Here is a 21345-nt window from a genome sequence, read left to right as displayed (position 1 = left end):
TCTTTTGAAATGTGATATGTTAAAGGCTTGGCTCTATTAGGAGATTACAATAATGTCTCATTAGGAGAAAACCCTACCAAGAGTCATTTTTTAAGGGATTTAACTCTTTCCCTCTTATGAGATTTATCTTGTTAGAAGTAACCTTGTTGAAGTATTTTCTAACTCAAGTTAATGAGCCACCATATTAAAGAAATTAACTTCAAAATTGTTAAGATCCTTCTCACCCTGTTAAAAGTGACCTCTTTAGAGGCTTTGGACTTGAGAACCTATTAGGATTCACCAAGAAGAGTGACATGGAAATAAAGCTTCAAAACTACTTATATAGATCCAATTTAGTTCACAATTTGCATCTTCTTATAGGCATTCAACTACGAACTTGATCACATAACCTTATATGATCTCACTATCCACTCTGTCACTTGCAAAAATGACATTCTGCCATATAAATATGCTTCTCAACTTTAGGTCAATCCACCAACTTAAACTACATGTGCTACACCTAAAATCAACCATAGCTTGACCAAAACATATTACCAATCCCTAATCCATCTTTATCTGCTACCATACAATCATCCATTTAAATTGCACATTGATCTAACAAAGAATACTTGTCTATCACTTTTTCTAATGAATATACACACTTATAAGAAATTAAATCATAACTACCAATGTATAACTGATCATCAAAATATATTTGGTCCATGTAATTGCTACATCATCATCCAAATTTATGTCATGAAATATCTACCATAAATATCTTTTATATTACCGGTTCAAGATCAAATACAAATATTCAACATCTTCTTTGTTTTCCTTCCTAAACTATCTTCAATCGATCCATAACATGTCTTTCTATAAACCAAATCATACACAAGTATAACCATGAAAAATAACCATGTAAGCATCATAAATATTGAATTTTATCTCCTAAAACATCATATATTTGATCAATAAACTAGATTATTCACTATCTATAATAATTCAGTTAACTTGGGTTGTACTCTATTACTTCAATCAATCATAACTCTATCAATTTTTATTTATAGTACATAAAATTACATCTAAAATAACTAGAGACATCTCTAAGTTTCTCATATCCATCACAAACTCTAACTGAATGCACACAGTAACTACACATTGATTTATTTTGTAAACAATATAGAATTAAGCTTCCTCATAAACAGTTGATAGCCAACCATCAAATTGATAGCAATGAAAACACAATAATGAATCTAACGACCATCAACCATATGTTGGTAGAGTTTTTTTGGTTGAAGAAAATTAGTTTATTAACAAGATGACAAGATAAAATGTTTTCTTTTCTTTGATTCCTACAAAGACTAAGAAACACGATGAACTTGGGCATGCACATGAGGTTAGATGTTTGTTGGCTGAATTTCAAGATATTATTTCTAATAATGTACCTAATGGATTACCCCCTATGAGAAGTTTAAGTCATTGTATGGATTTGATATCTAGAGCTAGCTTGCCTAATAAAGCATCACATATATTAACAATTGAAGAAATAAGTTCAAGAATTGCTCGAGAGAGGTTTTATTAGATGAAGTTTGAGTTCTTGTATAGTACCTACTATATTGGCACATCAAAATGAGAAGAGAAATATATTTAGCAAAGATTAATGTTAAGAGTAGATATCATCAAATAAAATTAGAGAAGGAGATGAATGTAAGACATCTTTTAAGACAAATGAAGGTTTGTATGAGTGGTTGGTTATGTCTATCAGTTTAACTAATGCACCTCGTACTTTTATGAGGCTGAAGAATGAGGTTTTGAAGAAATTATGGGTTAAGTTTTTTATTTGATATCTTGATGACATACTAATCCATATTAAGACAAAGGAAGAGCATCTTATGCATATCAAACAAGATTTGTAAAGGTGGAAGGAGGAAAAGTTGTTGGTAAATTTGAAGAAATGTTCATTTTTGAAAGAGGAGATTGTGTATCTTAGTTTTTTGATTTCTATTGATGGTTTGAAAATGGATTCTAATAAGGTGAAATCTATTCTTGAATGGCCTACACTTGAGAGTGTTGGAGAAGTTAGATCATGTCATAGATTGACAAGTTTCTATAGGAAGTTTATCATAAATTTTAGTTCAATTTTAATGTTATGCCATAAACTATGAGAGATGATAAAAAGAAACTCAGATGAGCACAAAGCAATTAAAAACTTTAAAACATTGAAGGAAAATGTCATAGAATTGTCTATGCTTGTTTTACTTGATTTTACTAAAGTTTTTCAAGTTGACCATGATTCTAGTGGGGGTGCGATTGAAGCCATTTTAAGTCAAGAAAGCAAGCCTATAGACTTTTATAGTGAGAAGTTGAATGACGCTAAGAGTAAATATTCAGTTTATGACATGAAATTCTATGTACTTGAAGACATTTCTTGATGCCTAAAAAATTTCTACAATAGACTGATCATAAAGCCTTACAATATTTGGGAAGCTAGAATAAGTTGAATCAAGGACATATGAAATGGGTTGAGTACATGAAATTTTTTTCTTTTTTATTGAAACATAGAAGTGGAGAATCTAATAGAGTTGTTAATGTCTTAAGTAGGAGAAGAAGCTTGTTGACAGAGATGAGAGTTGAATTACTTGGTTTTGATGACCTGAAGAACTTGTATGAAACTGACCCTAATCCTGTAGAACCTTGGAAAGCTTGTAAGAACCTTGTGAATGATGATAAAGATAAGTGGATTGATTATTTCATTATGGAAGATTTTTTTTTTAAGGGAGATCAGTTGTGTATGCCTAAAGGGTCTACGAGGGAGAATATCATTAAAGAGAAACATAGTGGTGGACTTGCAAGACATTTTTGGATTGATAAGGCAATAAAGTTGATTTTAGAAAAATACTTTTTACCATGGCTATATAAGGATGTTTAGAAAATGGTGAAAGGTTGTAGAAGTTGTCAAGTTGCTAAATGAACTAGTTAAAATATTGGATTGTATAAACCTTTACCTATTCCTTATAAGCTTTGGGAAGATATCAATAGGGACTTTGTTCTAGGATTACCTAGAACTTAGAGAGGTAATTGTTGACCATTTTCCCCCCTCATTCAGCCCATCATTGATAACTAATTTGAGAGATCTTCAATGGGTTTTTTTCTTTTCTATGGGTTAACACACAGTTTTGGCACATAATATTTCATGTTTGGCTACCCCTTATCCTTAGCTAACTTGCTTGCAGATTTGACCACTCTTGAGTTTTCACATACCATCTCAGCATCCTCCTGAAAGTGTGAGATGCTGCCACACATCTCCATTATGATGTTTCTTCATGTCATAGTGTTTCTTCAATGCTCTGGAACCCAAAATTATGCCACGTGGTAGAGGGTGCCATCTTTGGCTTTTAAGTCAACCCAATATGCACATGCACAAATTGATGATAGAGATTCAATGAAATATTAAAAGATCATCATCCATTTTTGAAAACAAAAAAAACATATCGATGACTCCCATGTTTTCGTGGAGTATCATCTCAGACTCATAAAAATACAAGATGCCACCACATGTCTCCATTCCAACATTTCTTCATGCCACAATGCCTCTTTGGTGCTCTAGAACCTAGAATTGCACCATGTGGCAGAGGGTCCCACTACTTGCATTATCTTTGTCATGTCTTTCTATCTATGCAGGTGGTTGACTTAGTGTGTCATCTAACATCATGGTGCCACATGTCTCCATTTTGATGTTTCTTCATACTATAGTGTTTCTGTGAGGCTCTGAAGCCCAAAATTGCACCATGTAGTAGAAGGTCCCACCTTTCATGCTATTTGATTCCCTCTTTGTTGAGATGCTTTGATCTGACAACACTCACATTTTTGTATGCTATCTACGCATCCTCCTAAAAGTGTGAGATGTTGACATGCATCTCCATTTTGACATTTCTTCATGTTATAGTATTTCTTTGATGCTCTAGAGTCCCTAATTGAACTATGTAGTAGAGGGTCCCATCTTTTACGACATTTTAGCTATCTATTTTGAAGGAAGGATTTTGATTGATGGCTATGACCTAATCCTTTATTGGGAGGAGTTTCCTCATTACATTTGGTTCATTCATCTCGAGGGGATGATCTTGATACATGGTGGTGACTCAATCTCTTATTGGGGAGATTTCCCCACCATTTGGGCCATCCATTTCAAGGGAAGACCTAGGTCGAAAACCAACATTTTTTTGAGGAAAATTAAATCCCGCCACCCCAAGGTCAACCCTACATTTTATAGGTAGATAACACATCATGTTATTGCTCCCCATGGTTTTTTTGGCCATGGCACACCATTAGGGCCAGTTCTTCAATGCTGAGTGACTTCTTGGGACTTGTTTGCATGATGCCAATGTCTTGCATGCCTCTTTAATGCATATAATGATCAAATTTTTAGTGATTTGATCTCTTACAATTGGATGCATTATTTTTGCCCTTCTTGTCACTTTAGGAGTAGATTGCACTTCATGATAAGATTTCTTTTTGATTCTCAGTTATTCCCCTCTGTACAACTCAACTCTACCTTGGTTGGGATTTGAACTTCAAGTTAAATCAGAGTTATGCCTAAACTATTTAAAAGGTAGTTGTAAATATGTTTTTTGGGCTCTTCTCTTCTTGTATTTTTTTAGTAGCATTATGTTCTACAAATTTTTCCTTTCATTTATGAAATAACTATATTTCTTACCTCATCTTTCCATTCATGATTTGTGCATGTATTTTTCCATTTTTTGAATGTTTCTTTCCTACTTCTTAGAGTTATACTGTGTTTAATCTATTGATAATTGTTGTATTGTGAGAATATCCTTCCTTTGAACATTTAATCAAATCCAAACCTACATGTGAGTTCTTTGAAGTTATATTAGAGTTTAGATCTATGTATTGGAGTTTTTCATTGATGTTTTGTGTAGTTGTGGGCAGAGTTGTAACCATAGTTCTATCTTGGTGCATCACCCCCTTTCCCTTTCTGCAATTTTAGTTTTTGTTCTCCTTCTTCCTTTTTATCCCAAGCACTAGTTTAGGTGAACCTTAATAGTAAGGAAGCATACCTTCTTTGGAGATTTGACCTCAAGCACAAGTCCCACACTTGGAGGTTGTTTCCATGTTACACAAGGTCACTTGAGGGTCACACCTCAAGAAAGGGTGTAGAATTTTGTGTCAATAGTAATGATTCTATCTTTGTAGTGGCTTATAGATTTTCTAAGTTGACACATGATGCAAGAGCATCCTGAGTGTAAGAGAAATCTTGCATCAACCCAAAATATTTCATTTTAGTTGTTTGAATAAGGGTTGTCTTAATATACAATTGTTGTCTATGGAGGGTTTCTACTTAGTAAGTCAGTCATATGAGCTCTAAATGTCCTATTTTTAGAGGTGGATGCTCATTTTGGATATATCAGTCTACCAATTGAGGCTCAGTACCATATCAAGCATATTCATGGATTTATTGTAGGATTTTGGTTTGCAATTTTGGTATAAAAACTTTAGGCTCACCTTTGAAGGCCTAAATGTGCCCAAATGAGGCCCAAAAACTTGATGGAGGGTGCTTGTGCTGATTTGAGCTTGTAGATCAAAAGTTAAGGATTCCAAAAAGTGATTATAATAGCCAATTAGAGAACTAATTTGAGAGTTATGGCCTTTAGAAGTTGGGTTGACCAAAATTTCCAAAATAAATGTCAAAAATGTATTTGGCTAACTGTACATGAATTGTTATGGTTTGTTAGCCCTAGGTATTAAGTTTGAGTGTCTAGAACCTTCTCGGGTGACATAAAATTGCCTATTTAAGAAATGCCTAAACATTTTCTAGGACAACCCTGGGTGATAGTTCCTAGCTTTATCTTGAAGGATACTGCAATGAAGGCACCCATGTGAGTTAGTATTTTGGAATCTTGAATTCTATAATTCCACATTTGTGGCGATAATAAGAAACCTATATTTTGTTCTCACAAATTGTTGTTATTTCTATTATGTTTTTAAGGTATTAAGGGGAGAAACCTTCATCTAGTGGTATTAGAGCTAGAGTTCATGAGTGTGTGGATAGATTTCCAACTATGGGGCAGTTCACACCAAGACTATGGTTTGGGCTGAGCGTGAAGCTACCTCCACAAAGAGAGTGTGGGGGGAGAGTCATAGGTGTTACACCTAAGAGTTTTAAAACCCTCCAGAGGAAAATGAAAGCATTATAAGAGCTAATACATAGAGGAATTAATCTTTTCATAGGTGGTGGTGAAAGTGAGGATGAAAGGGAAGAAGAAGGAAATACTGATCAAGCAGTAGAAGATGAAGTTTTGAACCTAGAGGAGGAAAATATTTTCAAGACCATTTCTAAGATTGGAAAAAGACATAAGTTTGATGTTCTCACATTTTTGGGAAATCTTAAAACAAAGAAATTGATCGATTTGATCAATGAATTGGAAGAGTACTTTGAATATGAAGATATTGAAGATCTAGATAGGGTGAAGTTTTCAAAGGCCAAACCCAATTATCATTGAAATATTTGGTGGCAGGAGATCTAATTGGAGGAAAATAGAAGAGGGAAAGGAAAATTCACTAAATGGGGTTAAATGATATCTAAAATGAAATGATAGTTTATTCTCATGAACTATGAGTTTGATTTGATAAAGAAGATCTAAGGGTTGAAGCAAGAGAGAATATATGTTCAAGAGTATACCAAGGAGTTTTATCGAGTTCTCATAAGAACTAGCCATGTTGAAGCTGATAAGGAGAAAGTTGCTCCTTATCATAATGGGTTAAGGCTAAGAATTCAAGAGGAGTTGAGCCTACTTCAAATGACTAGTATTGAGGAGACATACTAGTTTTTCCTAAGAGTAGAGGAGAAGCTGAGAAAATTTTTTGATAAAAAAAATAGTGGTAGAGGTCGTGGTGGAAGATCTAGAAAAAATTCTTATGGAGGCTGAAATGATGATAATAAGAACAAGGATGAGGCTGGAGGTAGCAGTTAGAACTAGAGGGGAAACAATTCCAATAATTTCCAAGATCAAAATAATAGAGATTAGAGAGGAAGAGGAAAAGGGAAAGGATCTAGAAGAGGGGATTTTTTCATGGAAAATATTTTCACTATGGAGAAGAAGGCCATGAAGCACTTGAATTTTCCCAGTGGCAAGGAAGGATAGATTGAAGAATAGAAGGCTGGGCCAGAGTTGTGCATGTTGATAAAGATGCCAAATCATCCCATTCTAAATATGTTGAAAGAGGATAAGTCATAGTTAATCAAAGAGTATTGTTGAGTGGTGAGAATGAATCTAATCAAAGGAGGAGTTTGTTTTGCACTAGATGCAAATGTGAAGCTAAGTGTTGTGATGTGATCATTCATGGTGTAAGTATTGACAATCTGGTGTTAGAAATGATGGTCACAAAGTTGAATTTGAAAAGGCAGAAACACCTACATCCATATTGTATTGCTTGGGTACAAGAGGTCCACAAGGTCATGGTAAGTGAGAAATACTTAGTGAAGTTCAAGATTGGAAGCTACCATGATGAGGTGTTGTGTAATATCATACCTATGGACATATGTCATATGTTGTTGGGTCGGCCATGGTAATTTGACATACATGTTGTACATGATGGAAGAGAAAATACCTACACTCTAACAAAGGATGGAGTGAAGTGAAACATAAGTTGAAGTTGTTGAAGGAGAAAGAGGAAAAGGTATGTAGTGCTGCCATAATATGTTTTTTTGATTGAAATGAGTTTCTCCAAGGTATGAAGCAAAAGCATATGTGTTTTCTTGTAATTCCAAAAGATGGTATAGAAGAAGTAGAAGAGGTACCTGTAGAAGTTGTAGATTTGTTGGGAGAGTTTCCTGATATTGTGTTAGATAATGTACTTGATGGATTTCCCCTAGTGAGGAAGATCAGTCACAAAATGGATTTGATTACAGGAGCTAGTTTTCCAAATAAGGTAGTGCACGTAATGACACCAACAGAAAGTGAAGATTTGAATAAAAAAGTTCATGAGTTTTTGTAGAGTTGATTCGAGAAAGTTTGAGTCTATGTATTGTACCAAAATTATTAGCACCAAAGAAGAATGGAGAATGGAGGACATGCACAAATTCATGGGTTGTCAACAATATCACAATCAAGTACATATTTTAATTGCCAAGGACAAAAAATATTATGGACTATTTGAGTTGTGTTGTGTATTTCACAAAGATAGATATGAAGAATGGATACCATCAAATTCACATCAAAGAAGGTAATGAGTGGAAGACTACTTTCAAGACAAGGGAAGGATTGTATGAGTGGTTAGTCATGCCTTTTGGGATAACCAATGCACTAAGAACTTTCATACAACTCATGAATGAAGTATTGAAAGATGTTATGGATAAGTTTTTCATTGTTCACCTAGATGATATATTGATCTTTAGTAATACATTGCAGGAGAATTTGATGCATACTTGAAATGTGTTTGATAAGTTAAGGGAAGAAAAGTTGTTGATAAACCTAAAGAATTGTATTTTTGTGAAAAAGGAGTTGGTGTACTTGGGATTTGTAGTCTCAAAAAAATGTTTAAAAATGGACCTAGAGAAAGTGAAGGCTATCCTTGAATGGCTTACTCTAAAGCGTGCTACAGAGTTAAGATTTTTTCATGGATTGGCTAATTTTTGTAGAAAGTTCATAAGAGGTTTTAGGAGTATTTGTGGACCCTTAAATAAAACAATGAGGGGGGATAGGAAAGAATATAAGTTGACTGTAGGAGTAGATAAGAGTTTTAATATGTTGAAACAAAAAGTTATAGAGTAGCCTATTTTAACACTTCTAGATTTTAACTAGGTTCTTCAAGTAGATTGTGATGCTAGTGGTGTTGGAATTACAATAGGAAATGTAAACTCTAGGAGGGGGTGGCTGGGGGTGAATAAGTGCTTCAAATTTTTACCCATAAAAACATTCACCATACATCCATCTCACAATTTAACTAGTAAACTGAAATACCATATAAAGCATATACATCTAAAGTATGTAAACAAGTAAACATTCACACATATATGCCACAAGATATGATTACCCAGAAACCTTCCAATGAGAAGGTAAAACTGGGGTGGGGATGACACCCACAAATCTTCACTACTGTAGTAATAAAGTGTATTCAATGAAGGTTACAATGTTTGATCATGAAACATGATCTACCCTATGAATGGTTTGCCTTGTTAAAAGCTTATAAATATTGTTAGGTCTTACCCTATTAAAGGATTTCAACACCCTACTAGAAGTGTGCTCGATTAAAGGACTCCAACTCACAATTAAGTAAGAACCTTGTTAGAGGATTTCAATACAACCTATTGGGACTACTTTGTTAAGAGATTTAACTAATTCACTTGTTAGTATGTCTCAGCAATGATCCTTTGATTAGCTCTCCATTTCTTGATGTAAGATCACTTCTATAATCATGTGTACCTAATCCTTTCTGATTAGATGTCTCTCTATTGTCCATTGTTTCCTTCCTCTATTTTCCTTTAACTGATTCTACAATGTAATTCAAATCATAATACCTTGGTCACCATGAATGTCCTATTTGTGCATGAAAAACTCTCCTTCTCTACTCTTCTCTCTCTCAAAAATTTAGGGTTTGTCCTTCTTAAGAAGACTTAGGTGACATAGGATTAGGTATGAATCAATGGCTATAATTCACCCATATTGTCACTTAAACCTTCCCTCTTTCTGATTGAATGCATGAAATACATATGGATTTGCATTTAAGGTTCATCTTTATCAAAAAAATATCACAATTCAATCCTTAAGTTTGCTAAGAAAAGGTTTACATAGTAGTTTGTGCCAATACAAACAATTATGTCAAAACTATGTTACTTGACATATGAAGTTCCTAGTGCTCAGCACTAGCTATGACTTCAATGCTATCACTCAGTATGCACTATTTGCTTGACACCTAAATCACTCGACACATACTATCTACTCAGCACTTGAATGACTTGGCACATGAGTGACTCAACACTCACTTTTACTTGGCATGCTCTTATTAGAAACAATATTCCACCAAGATAACTGAGAGGGGGGAGGAGGGTGAATTAGTTATCCAAAAATTAAAACATTTATCTTCTTTAAAAAAATTTAACCATTCAAGCAAAGTAAACAAAAACCATAATAAGATGCACATAGACAATTACATTAAATATGTTAGCTAGGGAAACCCTTGATTAGAGGGAAAACCCCTATGGGAATGATTTCCACAAGATGATGTACTAATATAAATATTCCTTATTAGAGGATGGACCCTATTAGGAGTCTATTACAATATTTAGTACATTGAATCCTTGTTAGGAGACTTTGAATCCTTGCTAGGAGATTCCAACCCTGTTAAGAGTTGTAGTACAATGTATGCAAGAAGAACTCACTACCCAAACATGCAATTTCAACTACAAGAAGAGATCACTGCTCAAACATGCAATTTATTGTTGTGTTCTTCTTTCCTTTGTTCTATCAACTAAACCAAACATTATTAGACCTTATAGACTAGGTCACAAACCTTGGATCTGAATATCAAACCTCAGATCACTCAATGAAACCTTGGCAATGAAGTTTCCTTCACTTTCATTCTATTATGTTAAACTTTTCCTTCTACTCTTGTGTTTCTTACAAATTACTTCTCCATGTCATGCTTGATAAAGGAAAATATCCTTCCTTTATACCAAATCCATAAAACAATTCCCTGAGTTAGCTATTAGACCTTCTCAATTAATCATTATAGGACCACATTAAGAACACATTACACTTAGTGATAACATTGATCTTCCACCTTGCAACTTGAACAAATTTTCATACATGCAATATTATGATGAGAAAAATTAGCCACATCATTTTCAATATGTCTTCTGCACATCATCAACTTTGATTCTCAAAATAACAATTTTGCCAAGAGATATAACAAACTTACCAAAACATGCCTCTGTAAACTCTATCTCAGAACATACATCACCAAAACTTACATAACTTCTTCTAGACTTATCATTTCTTCTTCTGATGTTAACTTCATATACCAAATACTTAGACCTATCTCCTATTGCCTAAGATAATGAGAATACATAGCTAGTTCTCTGTACCAACTTGATCTTTCTACTGTTCTTCTATCAAATACCACAAAAAACTACTTTGTTGACATCAATGCCAAAATTAGTCATGAATGTAACATATCATCATAGTAACATATCTATAGTACTCCCCCATAGGAATATCATCAGCGTTCATCTCTCAACAATCTCCCCCTTTGGCATTGATGGTAACATAGATGAAAAATATCTAATTCCAAGAATACCAACAAAAGATTGTTCATCATTCTTTTCAAATCCTCTTCATCAGTCATTCTCCCCCATTGATATACCTCAATTTTCTTTCCATCAAACTTCCATTCCATGTTGTACTTCTTACAAACATACTATACTCATGTCAAACTTCTGCCAACTATCATGTTGTACATCTTTTGAACATGTTGTTTTTCATGCTAAACTTCTCCCCCATTGACATCAATGTCAAAGGTTTTAGACACCAGCTTCATTGCATCAAACTCCACAACAACTAATTCTTACTAGCTCAAGTTTCCAAAGACACTATTCAAAAACAACATCCAACAAGAGTCCTAGATGACTTTGTCCATCATAGATACTCCCCCATACAAGAAGCATCAACATTCAGTTTAGACAACAATGGTGCTCTGTTACACTGGACTGATGCACTCTTGCATCTTCTACTCCAATTTAGGAAGAGGCATAACCCCTAGCATACCTTGAAAATACTCAAAGTCTCTTTGGTAAGAGGCTTAGTGAATATATCTACAATCTTCTCTTTCATGCTCATATACTCCAATCTAATTTCCTTTTCTGCAACTTTCTCTCTCAACATGTGATACTTAATAGAAATGTGTTTAGTCTTCAAATGCAATACTGGATTCTTAGACATATTTATAGTACTTGTGTTGTCACAATGTATGACAATAGAGTCACTTATTTCTATCCTTATATTCTTGCTTAGTGAATATATCTGCAATCTGCTCTTTCATGCTCACATGCTCCAATCTAATTTTCTTTTCTAGAACTTTCTCTCAACATATGATACTTAATAGAAATGTGCTTAGTCTTCAAATGTAATACTAGATTTTCAGACATATTTATAGTACTTGTGTTGTCACAATGTATGACAATAGGTTAACTGATTTCTATCCTTATATCCTTCAACATTTGCTTCATCCAAACAACTTAAGTGCAATTGTTTGTTGCTGCAACATATTTTTCTTCTATTGTACTTTGCGATGTACAATATTGCTTCTTTCTTAGACAAGAAACCAATCTTCCTCCAAGAAAGAAAGCGCTCCATTATTAGTGCTCTTTCTATCATCCATACTACCTACCCAATCAACATCAGTATAAGCACTTAGAGTAAAATGATTAGATCTATCATACCACAATCCAAACTCACATGTTCCTTTCAAATATCTAAATATACTTTTGACTATTGCATAATGTGCTTCTCTGGGATCATCTTGGAATCTTGAAACAATTCTAATTGCATTCGCCATATCTGAGCTTGTGTGAGTAAGATATTGCAAACCTATTAGCATAGATATGTACTTCTTCTTCTCAATAGTATGTGTCTCATCCTTTGTAGATAACTTACGTCTAGTTACAATAGGTGTTCCAATGGGTTTGCATGTTTCCAAACCAAATTTTTTTTGTAAATCCTCCAAGTACTTAGTCTAAGAAATAAAGATTCCTTCTTTATTTTGTATAATCTACAATCCTAGAAAATATTTCATTTCTCCTATCATATTCATCTCAAATTCTTTCTTCATCTCTTCTACAAAATTCTCACTTTCCTCATCATTTCCTCTAAATATGATATCATCAACAAATATTGCCAAAATCATCAAACCATCATCAATTTATTTCCAATATAGATTACTATCTACCATACCTTTGCTGTATCCAAGCTTTGTCAAATGCTTTTCTAACCTCATATACCAGGTTTTTGGTGCTTTCTTTAAGCCATATAATGCTTTCTTTAGTTTTCATACTATGTTCTTTTCATCTATCAAAGGACAACCTTTAGGCTTCTCAATGTATACCTCTTCTTCAAGTTCTCCATTAAAAAATGATGACTTGTCATGCATTTGATATACTTTTAATTTCTTTTTGTTTTGCATATGCTATGAATAATCTTATTGCTTCTATTCTAGCCGTTGGAGCATAGGCCTCATCATATGATATTCCTTCTTGTTGTTAGTAACCTTTACATACCAATCTTTCCTTGTTCCTTACAAATTTTCCTTTTTCATTCATCTTGTTTCTAAATACCCATTTAGTTCCTATCACTTTCTTGTCTATTGGTCGACCAATTCCCATGTCTCATTCTTTACTATCTGATCCAATTCCTCTTTCATAGCTTGTTTCCAATAATCATCTTTACGTGCTTCATCTGCATTCTTAGGTTCAACTTGAGATATCAAACATAGTTCTTCATTTATTTTTCTTATTGTCATCACACCTTTATCTTGGCTTCTGATGATCTATTCAGATGGGTGATTCTTTATCATCTTCTTTCTTAAAGTTGGAGTTGCTAACTCACTCTTGGTTCTATTGAAGGTTCCAAGCTTTGTTCCTACCTTGGCTCTCCTTCATTGTACAAATCATTATCAGTCTCAAGAAATACTTTATCATTCCTTAGCTTAGTGGCAACATCATCATCTCAATTGTAATCAACTCTTCTCTCTTGTATCCTAAATTTCTCATTAATTATCACATTTGCACTTTCCATAATAGTCTTGGTTCTCAAATTATAGCATCTATAAGCCTTTCTTTTCAATAAATAACCAAGAAAATTACCTTCATCACTTCTAGCATCAAACTTAACAATATTATCATCTCTTTTGATATAGCACTTACTCCCAAAAATTTTGAAATACTTAATTGTAGGTGAGTGACCAAACCACAGTTCATAAGGGGTCTTGTTTGTGACTTTCCTGACTTGTACTCTATTCATCATGTATACTATTGTATTCACAGCTTCTCTCCAAAATGTTTTGGATACATCATTCTCAACTAACATAGATCTTGTAGCTTTTGTAACTGATCTATTCCTAACTCTCTTTGCAATGCCATTGTGGTCAAGGGTTCTTAGAACTGATAACTATATTTTGATTCCATTTTCTTCACAAAACATGTTAAACTCATTTGAAGTAAATTCTCCTCCTTTATCTAATCTTAAACATTTAATCTTCATACTAGATTCATTCTCAACTCTATTCTCAAATATCTTAAACTTATCAAAAACCTCAATTTTCTCTTTAAGAAATGCAACCCACATCATTCTAGAAAGGTCATCAACTAGAATCATAAAATACCTTTCACCATAGAATCCTTTAGTCTTCATAGGACCACTGAGATCTATGTGTACAATCTCCAATTTTTCTATAGTAGTAAACTTCTTGCAAGGAAAAGAAGTTATGTTATGCTTTGCCAAAAGACACTCCTTGCAAATTGTGTTAGTAGGCTTTAAAATCTTAGGCAAATCTCTAACAAAAAACATACTATTGGTCTTCACAATACTATCAACGTTTATATGAAAAAATTTCTTATGCCATAACCAACTATCATCTACCTTAGAAACCAAACATTTCATTTCAATAGGATTCAACTAAAATACATTAACTCTAGATCTAGTTCCTATTCAAATTACATTTCCATCTTTGTCTTTGATCATGCATGTCTTTTCTATGAATTGCAACTGATAACCTTTGTCCACTAGTTGTCCAACACTCAAAAGATTGTTCTTTAAACCATCAAAAAAATATACATCTTTAGTGTTAGTTTTACCATGAAGAGTTATAGATCCAATACCTTCAACTAGTTGGAATTTTGCATTATTTCCAACTCTGACAATGCCCCCATCATGACTTTTGAAGTCAAAAAATTTATTCATATCACCAGTCATATGATGTGAACAACTACTGTCAATTATCAAATTAGATTTCTTTTCAACCTGTTACACCAAAGCTATTTTCTCTAGACTTTCTTCTTTAATTGCCACAAATCCAATTTTATCATCACTAGCACTTACTGCTTGTTCATCATAATCATTTTCTTCATTTGCATAAAAATGTCTATTTCTTCTAGGTTTGTAATTTTCTTTATATTTTCTCTCTCTTTTAGGAAATTTAGATGCATAATGAACATATTCATCACAAGTCCAACATTTAAAGATTTTCTTACCATCTTTTTCTCTTCTTAACAAAAAGGCTACTCCTTCAATCTTTCTGTCCTCCTCAGATCTACTGCTACTAGCAAAATCTCCTCTAGCACTTGCGCTCCTTGATAAACTAAGTTGAATATTCAAGGCATTGAAAGCTGTCTATGTTCTAGTTAATTCCCTGGAATGAGTTCATTCTCAACTGCTTCAGTCTTCCAAGCAATGTATCCTTTTTGAAATCTTTGGTACAAGATATCAACAACTATATCATTTGAACTATTAACTTAAATATTGGTGTTAAAGTCTTCAATATCTTCCATATAACCTCATCATCTTCTTTGGTTCCTCCTTGAGATGTAATACCTACAGTGATTTCTACTATTTTTCCTACATACATTCTTATAGATTCATCTTCCACCATCTTAGCATCTTGAAATATACAAATCCAACTTTGTAACCTCAACTTCTTAGAATATGCATCACCTTCAAACCTATTTTCCAAAGATTTCCAAATAAAATGTGAAGTAGCAAGTGATTTTACCTGATTTTCACACATAAAAAAAATCTCTCTCATGTTGCACGTAAAAAGATCTCTTTCATCCTCAGTACAATTTTCCAAATCTTTTTAAGCAATGATTGTCTTCACTAATTTTGTCAAGATCCAATATCTTAGAGCCATACATAGCAGATGTGTCTTCATCTTTTCCTTCCAACTATCATAATTTGTTTCATCAAATTTTAGAATATCTTTTGTTGAACATGTTCATCATGGATCTCCCAAAGTTTTTAAAGTTTATCTTCAAGGACATGATGCTTTGATACTAGTTGTTAGAAACAATAGTGCACCAAGATAACAGAGGAGGGGGAGGGGGGGAGGTTAATCATTGTTATAGGATGGACCCTATTAGGAGTCTATTACAATATTTAGTACATAGAGTCCCTATTAGGAGACTTTTCCTTACAAGAAGAGATCACTGCTCAAACATGCAATTTACTGTTATGTTCTTCTTTCCTTTATTTTTTCAACCAAACCAAACACTATTAGACCTTGTAGACTAGGTCAAAAACCTTGAATCCAAATATCAAATCTCAGATCACTCAACAAAACCTCAATAATGAAGTTTCCTTCACTTCCATTCTACTTTGTTCAACCTCGCATTCTACTCTTGTTTTTCTTACAAATTACTTCTCCATCTCATGCTTGATAAAGGAAAATGTCCTTCCTTTATACCAAGTCTATAAAACAATTCTCTAAGACAACTATTAGACCTTCTCAATTAATCATTATAGGACCACATTAAGAACACGCTACACTTAGCAATAACTCTAATCTTGCACCTTGCAGCTTGAATAACTTTCCATACATACAATATCATGATGAGAAAAATTATCCACATCATCACCAATATATCTTCTACACATCCTTAACCTCAATTCTTAGAATAACAATTCTGCTAAGAGATATAACAAGTTTACTAGAACATGCCTTTGTAAACTCTATCTCAGAACAAACATCACAAAATTTACATAACTTCTTCCAAACTTATCATTTCTTCTTTTGATGTTAATTGCATATACTAGATACTCAAATATACCTCTGATAACCTCAAATAGTGTGAATACTCAACTAGCCATCTATAACAACTTGATCTTTCCACTGTTCTTCTATTAGATACCACAAAAAATTACCATGTTGACATCAATCACAAACTCAGTCATGAGTGTAACATATCATCATAGTAAATATTGTGGTTTCACAACACATGCTCCATTTTTCCTAGAAATGGGGACCCCTTACTTTATTTTTTTAGCTTTTTGGAATCCTAGTCTTGGGTTTGAGTCTTTTTAGGGTTTTGACTAGTGTTTTTACCTAATTCAATGTCTCTACCCAAAAACCCAGATCCCCAAAAATTGTGTTCTAGAGAGGAAAAGTCATTTTTTTAAAGTAATAATATGCACTAGCACACCTTGTGCACCTCACCAGATGTGCTAGTGTGCTAAGTCATTAATGAAAACACTTCCCTCTTGGAAAGTGTGCATCTGTGCACCTATCTAACTGTACACCTCCAAGAGGTGTGCATGAGTCCAGGTCTATAAAACCTAGGACATCATCACTTTCCCCACTTCATTCTTCACTCTAGCTCCCATTACCCACAACCGTGTAGCTCTTCAAGTGCACTAATGTGCTCACTCTACCCTCCACCACTTGCAAAAATACATTAAAATAACCTAAGGTTAAGGTGCACAACTTGCACACCTCCCAATATGTGCACCTTAATTTAAAAAAATCAAAAAAAAAAAACCTAAAACTAATGCAAACTCGGATGAATGGTGTGCAGATGTCCACCTATCCAAGGTGCACAACTGTGCACCTTTATATTGATTAAGCGTCTCCAAGTGGGTTAAAGGGTACATACTTAATGTACCCCATGAGGTGTGCTAGGTGTACACTCTCATATTTTAAAATATTGATAAGGAATAAGCACATATAGCACACCTCTGAGGTGCACCAAGTGTGCTCTTTTTTTCTTATCAGGGTTACAAATAAGTTTTTCAGATTTTTTTTTAACACTTGAGGTTTTTGGGTTATATTCTTTTCATCATTAGGGTTTGTCTTAATTAAGTTTTTTTTAATTCTAGAATAATTGGTATTGATTTTGTGTAGACTCAATGGCTTCTTCTTCATCCTCTATCACTACAAAAATGGTCCCAAAACTAGTGGTTTTCAAGTTTCAATGTGTTCCTACAAAGTCACACTTCCAAGATGACTTTTCAAGATTCAAGATATTGAACTTGGTCATACAAACTGGAAAATATTCCTAGTGTTGTCCAGAAAACCTACAGAGAGGTCCTCGATGATATCTACTCTTCTCATATCAAGGCTAGTTTATGCAGTATCACACCCAGTATTAGTACAATCCTTGGAGTTGATCATGACATTGATAGAAAACTATGTCTCCAAAGAAAGGGTCCTCAAGATTATAACTAGAGATATCATGCTAGATCATTGACCTAAGAACATAGAAAAGGTATTCCATCTTCCAATAGTAGATCAATATATTAGATTAACCTATCACAAGTAGAAAGGTGGTATAGAGAACATGTAGTAGAAGCATCTAAAATCATCTAGTCCTTGTACCTCATTGCGAAGAATCCTCTTGGGTGTAACACAAGTAAAGTGGACATGACAAGGGGCTATATGAAAGAGGATATTAGGTATTCTATAATACTTTTGAGTAGAGTCATGGGGTTAACGACATTAGGAAACCTAAACATATTGATGGTGTACTTCATTGAGACTATTAGAATAACAAAGATGCCAATTGATTGGGCTTTGGTTCTCAGTAATAATTTGGATGAGTAGCCAGTGGTAGTTAAGAACAACCATAAGTTCTACATGATATCCTATTTAGTGTACCTATTAGTTGTAAGGGCAACAAATTATCTAGGATTGTTCAAAAAAGGTAGCATGCAAGATGCAAATGCATAGCTGTATAGTATATCCCTAGTTGGTGACGAAAAAGCTTCTAGAGCACAACAAGGAATCTAGGATAGTGAATGATGCCTTTATTTTCACAATTATCTAGTTCATTGAAGGGGATTATGCAAAAGGGATGTTAGATGAGGTAGTGGTAAACATTTTAGAAGTTGACACCTATTACATATAATTTAGGACATTCACTTATTTGAGGGTAGCAGGTACAATTTTCAATCCCAAGAAGCCCCTTAGGTATCTAAGTGACAGACTTATATTGCTGGTGATCACTCAACAACTCTTTTCTACATATGATAGAGTAAGGAAGCAACACAAGATAATTGGGTGTGGCCCATTATTATAGGATCATTTAGTGTGGTTTGGAGACAAGATATTATTTTGTTTGAGTCTGAGTGGGATCAATATCCCTTGGATGAATATAAATCTCCTCATCCCTATTTTGATAACATTGGAGGAGTGCAGTACTTAGTGGGCAAAACATTTCAACATGAAAATGCAATTGAGGACCATTGGATGAATATGGTAGACAACTATGATATCTGTATAAGGGATTATTGTAGGGTAACTCTCTATTTGACAAGCAGTGCTTCAAAGATAAAGGTTCCTTTAAAGATAGTGCAGTAAGATACCTAAGATGTCCTAGATTCTTGACCCATTATGAATGTAGAAATTAATAATGAAGAAAATTTAGATATTAATCATAGGGCCATGCACGTCATCAAATTGACTAAGGATTGGATGAAAAGATCTTTCAAATTGGATCTGATTCCTCAAGCAGTAGCCTTCAAAGCTACAACCTGCCCAATAAATGGTAGAGGAGCCAAGGTAACAGTGCCCATTTTAATAGCTCAATCCCTGATGAGGCTAGAAATAGTGCACCAACTTGACAGAGAAGTTGGATACTATAGGGCTTAGAAGGGTAAGGGTAAGAAGAAAAAAAATTCTACCCAACAAGCTAAGCCAGAAGAAGTAACAACTCAAGCACCACCATAACAAGGGGTTGAGAATGTACAAGGGTCAAAGAATATAGAAATTACTTAGACCCAGGATAATCCTCAAGTTACATCTATTGAACAAGGGCAAGAAGGAACTAAAATAGAAGTACAAATAGTGTCTCCTCAATAAGAAGTAAAAGCCTCCCCATCAGCTTCTAAGAGAAGAAAGATCAAAACTCTAGTCAAGAGGAGACAAAAGGTGATTAGAAGAGTTATTCCTTTTCCATCAATCCTAGAAGTCATTCTAGAAGGGGGAGAAGAGGATGATGAAGATGAAGAAGATAACCTTCCCTTGAGTCAGAGGACTTGTCTTGCTAGGGCCACTAAGTTGGAGTGGAGAAGAAGCTCTACCATTACACCACCATCCTACCACTTTAGAGGATGAGTTGCATAAATGGATTGATGAGCAAGAGAGTGAAGGGCTTGATGTCTTTTAGATGTCAAATTTTAATTTTATGCCAGTTGACACTGAGTTGGTGCGCGATAAGATAAGGGATACACTGACTAATCGACCTCAACAAGAGGATTGGAGTCAATTTCCATCTCAGCCACAAGGACTTGAAGAAGCTCCATCATCACCAAATCAAGTTACATTTTGCATGGATAAAGGTTTAGCTACTCCTATCCCTCCTAGAAATGAAGAAGAATAGGTCCAAGTGGAATAGGAAGAAGAGCCACAACAAATACCCATCAATGAAGTGTTAGAGGAAGGACAATTATGTGAGTAGCCTTAACACACTTCTCAAGACACATGAGGTGAGAATTGTGGACTCTACAAATACCGAGACTCCTGATGTGGATCTCTCACAAAAGGAGAAGAATTTGAAGAGGAGTGATAAGGGGAAGAACATAGCAAAACAAACTTTATTTAAAAGGAAAATATATTATGGAACATATTCTGAGATGGTTGAGGAAAGAGGTGATTAGAAATAAAAGGTAGTGGTATGATACTGAGGAAGAGGGAATGAGAGAATTGATTGAAGCTCTCAAGAAGTTTGAGTTGCCTCCAAAACATGCATGAGCCCATGCCTTTGTGATGAGTGATTAGAATTAGGATTTGTTTGCTCATGTTGCTATCCCTCTTCCACATGTAGATATTGAGGAATTGACTCTAAAAGATTATCAAATTAGGTTGTGCTTGGGAAACCCATGATGGACATTGCCAAATTAATGGTGACAATTAGAATCAAAGAAGTGTTTAGGCACTTAGAATAGGATGGGATGGAATTGATGACACTTCAGAAGTAGAATGTGATCCTAAAGAGATATCTAAATAAAGTAGTTGGTCCATTAGATCCTTAAAATCTTGAGGAGACTTTGAATGTAGCACTCGAGAAAAGGGATAAGGAGAATGTGCAACTTGACCCATTTTTGAAAGCTTGTTAGCAATGGCAAGAAAGTTTTGAAGAGAAGGGTGTGTAGTTTATACAGGAAAATGTTAAGGTACTACACCATATATAGAATAATGTAGATAAGTTGTTGGCTATTTTGAACTAGGAGTTTGGTTTAATAGATTAAGTAAATACCTAGGGAAAGGACTTGCAAGCACTATAGTTAATGAAGGGTCAAAGGTATCAGATGTTAATGGAGGTATATATAGTGGAAGAGTTGGATAAAATTGATTATTGGATAGAGAAGA

This window comes from Cupressus sempervirens, chromosome 9, assembly GCF_028749045.1.
Source record: "Cupressus sempervirens isolate cs-2001-9-10 chromosome 9, ASM2874904v1, whole genome shotgun sequence".
Classification (NCBI taxonomy): domain Eukaryota; kingdom Viridiplantae; phylum Streptophyta; class Pinopsida; order Cupressales; family Cupressaceae; genus Cupressus; species Cupressus sempervirens.
The sequence above is the reverse complement of the archived record's forward strand: the minus strand, read 5'-3'. Positions refer to the sequence as shown.